Source organism: Astatotilapia calliptera, chromosome 4, assembly GCF_964374335.1.
Source record: "Astatotilapia calliptera chromosome 4, fAstCal68.1, whole genome shotgun sequence".
Taxonomy (NCBI): Eukaryota; Metazoa; Chordata; class Actinopteri; order Cichliformes; family Cichlidae; genus Astatotilapia; species Astatotilapia calliptera.
This window is the reverse complement of record NC_137425.1, coordinates 28,233,298-28,239,619: the sequence shown is the minus strand read 5'-3', so window position 1 is coordinate 28,239,619 and position 6,322 is coordinate 28,233,298.

The following is a 6,322-nucleotide window of genomic DNA, read 5'->3' as shown; positions in this document are numbered from 1 at the left end:
GGGGCTCTGTCCCTCAGACCCATTACTGTCTTATCAGGTGACCCAGTTATGGGGGGAAAGCCTGCATCACAGATATGATCAGTCTGGAGACCATAAATCTTCACATTGGAACGCTGCCCAGTCGGTAGGATGCTGAATGTGCAACCAGAGCCCAGAAAAGCTGGTGCAATAGTGGATAGTATTTAAGAAACAATAAATCTACCAGATAACGTTTATTTTTGTAACTGTAGAAATTAACTGATTGTAGAATAACACATTGCTGTATAACCAGTGTGGCATGATCCAGGTAAAGATAACATATCAAGAGTTTTTGAACCACTACTGGTTTTGGTCCTTATACATTTTAAGGTGTTTAAGGTTTTAAGGTGGTTTATACTGCAGTCGCACTAGAGTAAACAAAAAAAATTAACATTAATTTCTTATATTCAGGGTCCTGCCAGAAGCTCATAGAATTAAAAGCTTTTTTGGGGAAATTCCTCCACAAATAGTCACTAATACTGCAGACGGACATAGGTGCTCAGCAGTGTTGCTTTTATATAAGAATATAACCAGAATACAGACCTTTGATTTAAGTCACCTTGAAGAACTACGCTTATTCACAGGCAACTGTGGCAATCTACTACAGCTGTCAATCTGTTTATGTTCATCATTTGAATTCTAGAATTTTACATTTATAAATTATTATAACCACAATTTCAAAAAGTTGGGACCCTGTGCAAAATGCAAATAATAATTAAAATAGATTTGAAAAAACTTATAAATCCATATTTCATTCAAAGTATATCATAGAAAAGACACCAACGTTTACCCGCATATTGAATTTGTTTGAAAGACGGTTTGAATAATTGTATACATTGTGAGATTTTAAGTAGATAAAATAGGATTTTGTTTGTAGCTCTGCGTGTCATTTTGGGTTAAAGGTCTCCATCCTAAAAAGGACCAAATAGCGTGTGCTTCCTACCTGCATTTTGTTCAACTCGATCAGCTCTGCAACCTCGTAGAATCTTTTCTTTTCTAAAGCAAGAGTCTAAAAGAAAAAAAATGGGTCACACTCAGAAGGATGTAGCCATTTGTATATTTTATTGATCTCAGGGCCAAGTAGTGGGATCATTTAAGCTTCACGATTAAAAAAGGAACGAAGGCAGAAATGTAAATGAAGCAGAAATAGGAAATGATTTGAGGATCACAAAGCAGACGGCTATTTAGAGAAAGTGCCTCAGCAGAGGCCAGAAATAGCTTTGTTCCAGCCAAAAATAGTCCTCCTCTCTCCTATTTCTAACTCGTATTGCCTGTTAATGCAAAATAGATTAAGGATTGGCTTTTCTAGAGATTTTTTTTAGTAAGCAGCCAATTTATCATGTGTGGGCCTTAGAACCACAAAACTGTTGCAAGATTTTATATTATATAAAGAATGTTTTAGTGTTGTGGGACTAGCGAAGAAGCCTGGGCAAAAACCTACATTTAAATCCAATTTTGTCCTCAGGCTGCACTGCCCTTGTCTGTCACAGCAGTCAAAATATTGGATTAAAACTTGTGTTTAGTCAGACATTTTATTATTCCAGGCAGACAGCATGCTCCTGCAGGATGACAATACCTGACTGAAACACAGAGTAATGTATGGGGTTAAGATGCAACCTCGATATCAAAATGACTAAAATGACTTTGATCACCACATGATGTTTGTCATCACAAGTTATTTTGAGCTTTCTTAAATTATGTCACATTACATCACATTACATGTGTTTCCACCAGTTGCTAAGGAAAAATATGTTTTGTACTGTGAGTTGCACCATATATGAGCTTGAATGCTAATCCTTTTTCATGTATTGTGACCCCGTATATCTGCTATCGCTGATCCTTTACTCCCCTCTTTTCATACACTCTCCAGGGACTCTGTGAAAGTCAGAAGGACAGAAGGATGGCATCCTTGATAATAGGCACGAAGTAAATAAGAAAAGTGTTTTAACCTTAAATATGTTGTTGTTTTGGTCATCCTGCTGTAGCTATGTGGACATAGATCAGAGACAGTCAGAAGGGACTGTTATGGGCTACAGTAGAAAAAAATCTGCGTGTGTGCCCCCAGCGCTTCATGTCCCATGATGGCTAAACAAGAAATATGCAATGCTGCCAGACAGCATAAGACAGAGCTGCAGTCCGAGAGGGAGGACAGAGAGGCAATGTTGCATAATTGCTTCTTATCTGTGTCATGCATATAAACTTCTATGCATGCTGCAAGGTCTTGCTCTGAGCTGGTTAAAGTGTCAGCATGCGATGTCCTTCTGGCTATTTTGTGGGCAGATGAATGTGTGCAAACTAGCTGAAATCATACATTTCTTTCTGAGGATGTGGGTGCTGCTGTGCATCCGCTCTTAATGTGTAGGTTTCAGCAGTTCTTTGATTTGTTTCAGCAGGGGGGAAAGATCCCATGGAGAGTAACTGTAAGCTTACAACGTCTTAGCTCAAAAGATTAGCTTTATTTGGTAGCGAGAAAATGGAAGATGCCTGATTAAAGAAGACATGCCTTTGAATGCTCCAGTTTAACCCAACGCTTGGCATACGATAATACAGAGATGCCGTTTCCGTGTGTTCTTTGCAGGGGTGGATATAGCAATTCAGTAATTCCTGGGCAAACCTAGACATGACACCTTACACATCTGTCTACTTCAGAATTTAGCTTTTCCATTGCCATCAGATTTTCTTTTAAAAATGGAAAAATGTTTGTTTCATTTATATTAAAATTAAACAAACAGCTGTTTTTCTCTGTTATACTTACTCTTCGATAGAGGAAGCATGATGTGTTCGGTTGTTATTACTGAACTACGCAGCTGAGGTCTATTCTTGTTCTACAGAGTGGGCCATTTATATGGATACACCGTAATAACATGGGAATGGTTGGTGATATTAAAGTCCTGTTTGTGGCACATTAGTATATGTGAGGGGGCAAACTCCTCAAGATGGGTGGTGACCATGGTGGCCATTTAGAAGTCGGCCATCTTGGATACAACTTTTGTTTTTTCAATAGGAAGAGGGCTATGTGACACATCAAACTTATTGGTGATGTCACAAGAAAAACAATGGTGTGCTTGGTTTCAATGTAACTTTATTCTTCCATAAGTTATTTACAAGTTTCTCTTTGTTCACAGCCATTGACATGTCGAAGAGGTTAACACGTGAGGAGCGGATCGAAATTGTGTTGATATCTGGTGAACGCAGTAACCGGGTCATTGCAGCAGATTTCAATGCAAGACAACCTACGAGACCACCCATCTCCCATGCTACAGTTAGCAAACTGCTTTCTAAGTAAGGAAGCCAGTTGACCTTAGAGACTCCAGGATGAAAAGTGCACATTTTAAAGGAAAGGATTTTTAACCTGGCCCGGTTTAGCTTTTAAGGTAATCTGATGATGCTGGGGGAGGAATCGTTTTAAGTAGGATTCATGTGGATCTGCTGGGATAAAAAAAAAGACTGAATTGGAGACCCTCTGTGCCCAAGGAAAGGAAATTGGTCAAGATTTGGAGAAGTTTGAGCTTGAGAGTGGAAGCCCCGGGATCTGGTGTGGAGACCCACCCTCTAACAACGCCAGGCCTGATAAGGTTACAACCCTGACCTCTTGGATTCCAAGCCGAAGTTGTGTCTTCAGCCAGTAGTCTGACTTGGAGGGAAAAAACGCTCACACTGCTCACATTGCATTGTGAGCATGGTGATTTCCTGTTGGTCAACATTAGAGCTTACTACGTTCTTGTATGGAGGCCATTTTGGGCCATACATAACACATGTATTAAGGAACTTTATCAGGCTGATTTGGACATGATGGAGAAGAATGAACATAATGTCAAGTATATCATATTTGATTAATATTTTTCCCCCCAATAAATTGCACAAATCCCAGTTGTGGAAAGACTGATAACAATTAAAACATATATATATGGAAAATTGTAACTCAATTTTTGTTTGAAAGTTTTCCAAAAGGTCCAATAAACACTTCAGTTAAAAAAAAAAAAGTGTATTTCCTGTCAATTATTTCAAGGTTCAGGCTTTACAGGTATAATAATAAACACTTTTATAGGTATCTTCAATTCAGAAGTATTATATATTAACAAAAAAGAGAGCCAAGTTAAGGTAACCGCCACAAAAGCAAATTATTGGGGGAAAAAGTGTAGCTGTGTACACGAAAGACACATTTGTGCATATTTATGGATTCTGTAACCATTTTAGGACGCAGTAAATAGAAGTGTTTTGAGGGTGTCTGGCTTTAAAATTTTAACTGGCTGTGAGAACTGAAAAAACACTTTTCATTTGTAGTGTAATCGTTGGTTTGATTTTGCCCGTGGTAAATACTCCAGTTCTTTTTATCTTGGATTTGAAACATTCATTAACAAAAAAAAAGGGTCAGAGTGCAGAGCAGAAGTCAGCAAAAGGCCAAAGAGCTAGAAGGAGGTCTCCACAGTGTGACTGCGCATATGTTACAAACATGTTCACACAAACAAGCAGCAGATGTCTTATTAAATCTGCTTTAATCAGACTTTGTTGTCTTTGTATGTTTTAATTGAAAGTAATTTGTCAAAGTAGATTACAGCCTGGGAAACAGCTGTGAGCAAGATGAGAGGGTCCTGTGGAAAGTGAGAAAGGGCTGTTGAGCTAACTAGGTGCACAATTTTTCCTCTGAACACTGAGTCACGTAGGCAAGGCAGCTTTTTAAAGTGCAGTTAAAAAAACAACAACAACGAAAACATAACTTTTATCTTTAACACTGCTTTTAACTACCTGTACTTTCATAAATGCACTTTACATTAAATGGAGGTTAATTGGAGCCAATCAATATGCTCACTACTGATTGGCTTATCAATATTGCTCCATTGCATAGCTTATTTTTTTCTAAGTCGATTTTAAGAAAGTTAAAAGTGTATCTAGCAGTTAGTAATATGACAGTAAAGTCTCCGAGCTGCAGTTCATAGGAGGTTTTCAGCCAAATCCAGCAAAAGCAGGAGCAGTGTGGGGAAAAAGGATTAGGAGGATTGTGAGCGAAGGGCTAGTATATGAGATTTGTGCAGTGCTGCTGAGGTCAGCTTCTCATGACCAAAGCAAAACTGTGGTTATTTTAGGAAACGTGGAGGCAGAAAAAAACATGTTCCCACAAATCAAACTGATGTCATTTTTTTTCACCAAAGATGCAAATTGATTTACCAGAAAGTTTACTCCATTTCCCCCCAGAAAGTTTACGTTTGTCTAACAGAGGAAGTGCTTTCCAAACAGGACATTTTCTATTCATCCCTTTGCTCACTATGTAGGTCTCATAATCTTGTAGTTTTCTTTTCTATAAATACAGGGCAACTCTTAGCAGACTTCCTTTTATAAAAAAAATTGGGTTCATGAGCTTCATGAGATCATCGCAACGCACTGAGTCCAAGTCTTTATACTTTATACATATGCCTCTTATCTTCAGGGTGTTTCACAAATGGGACTAAGCTGAAGTTGCTGTGGCGTGTCACAGCAGTTGAGGTGCAAGTGAAAAATGCAACAATGGCAACATTTAAATAATGGCAGAATAACCGCTGCGATTTCTGCATACGTTTTGACACCACCACTTTGACTTACTGCCAGAGCATGTTAAGTGTGAGAACTCTCAGACCACACACACAAAACGGGGCTGCACAGTAGCTGAAGCTGAAACATCAACTCATTTCAAATCAAAGATTTCTGCAGACACATTTACTCGAGCCATGTAATTTCAGGCCCTTGAAGTTCTCCAAGAGGACATGCACCCACAGCTGTGGCTGGTCACAGCACTGATATTGTACACAATTGTCATCACAAGCTCAGTATTTTGGGAAATAAGCTTTTTTGCTTTCTTGCTAAGAGTTTAATGGGAAGAAGGAAGCATTTGTGCTGTAAACACAAATTTAAACATTTGCACTTAAACTTGCACAAAGGATGGAACCGTTTCTGTGCTCAGTTAATATATAAAGGAGTTACAAAATTCATCTACCATCTACAGCGCTTTAACTATCATGTTTACGTGTTTAAACTGAGCAACAACTATTAAAAATTGGCATACTGCAACACTTTCAGATAAATCAACCTTTTTCTTTCTCATGTTTCCTAAGCTAAGGTAAGCTTAGAATGTGGCATTGAAACATTAAAATGACTTGGGTAGCTCAGTTAGCACCAGATCGTGTAAGTGTAAGCCTCCATGGACCTGACTGTTTTTTGCAGCCCATCCCACAGATACTTAATCAGAATGAGTTTCATGTTTTTAAAGTGTTAGGTTAGGCTAGAGGGAGAACCCCCAAAAGTGTTTTAATTTTCGAGATAACCTCACTAG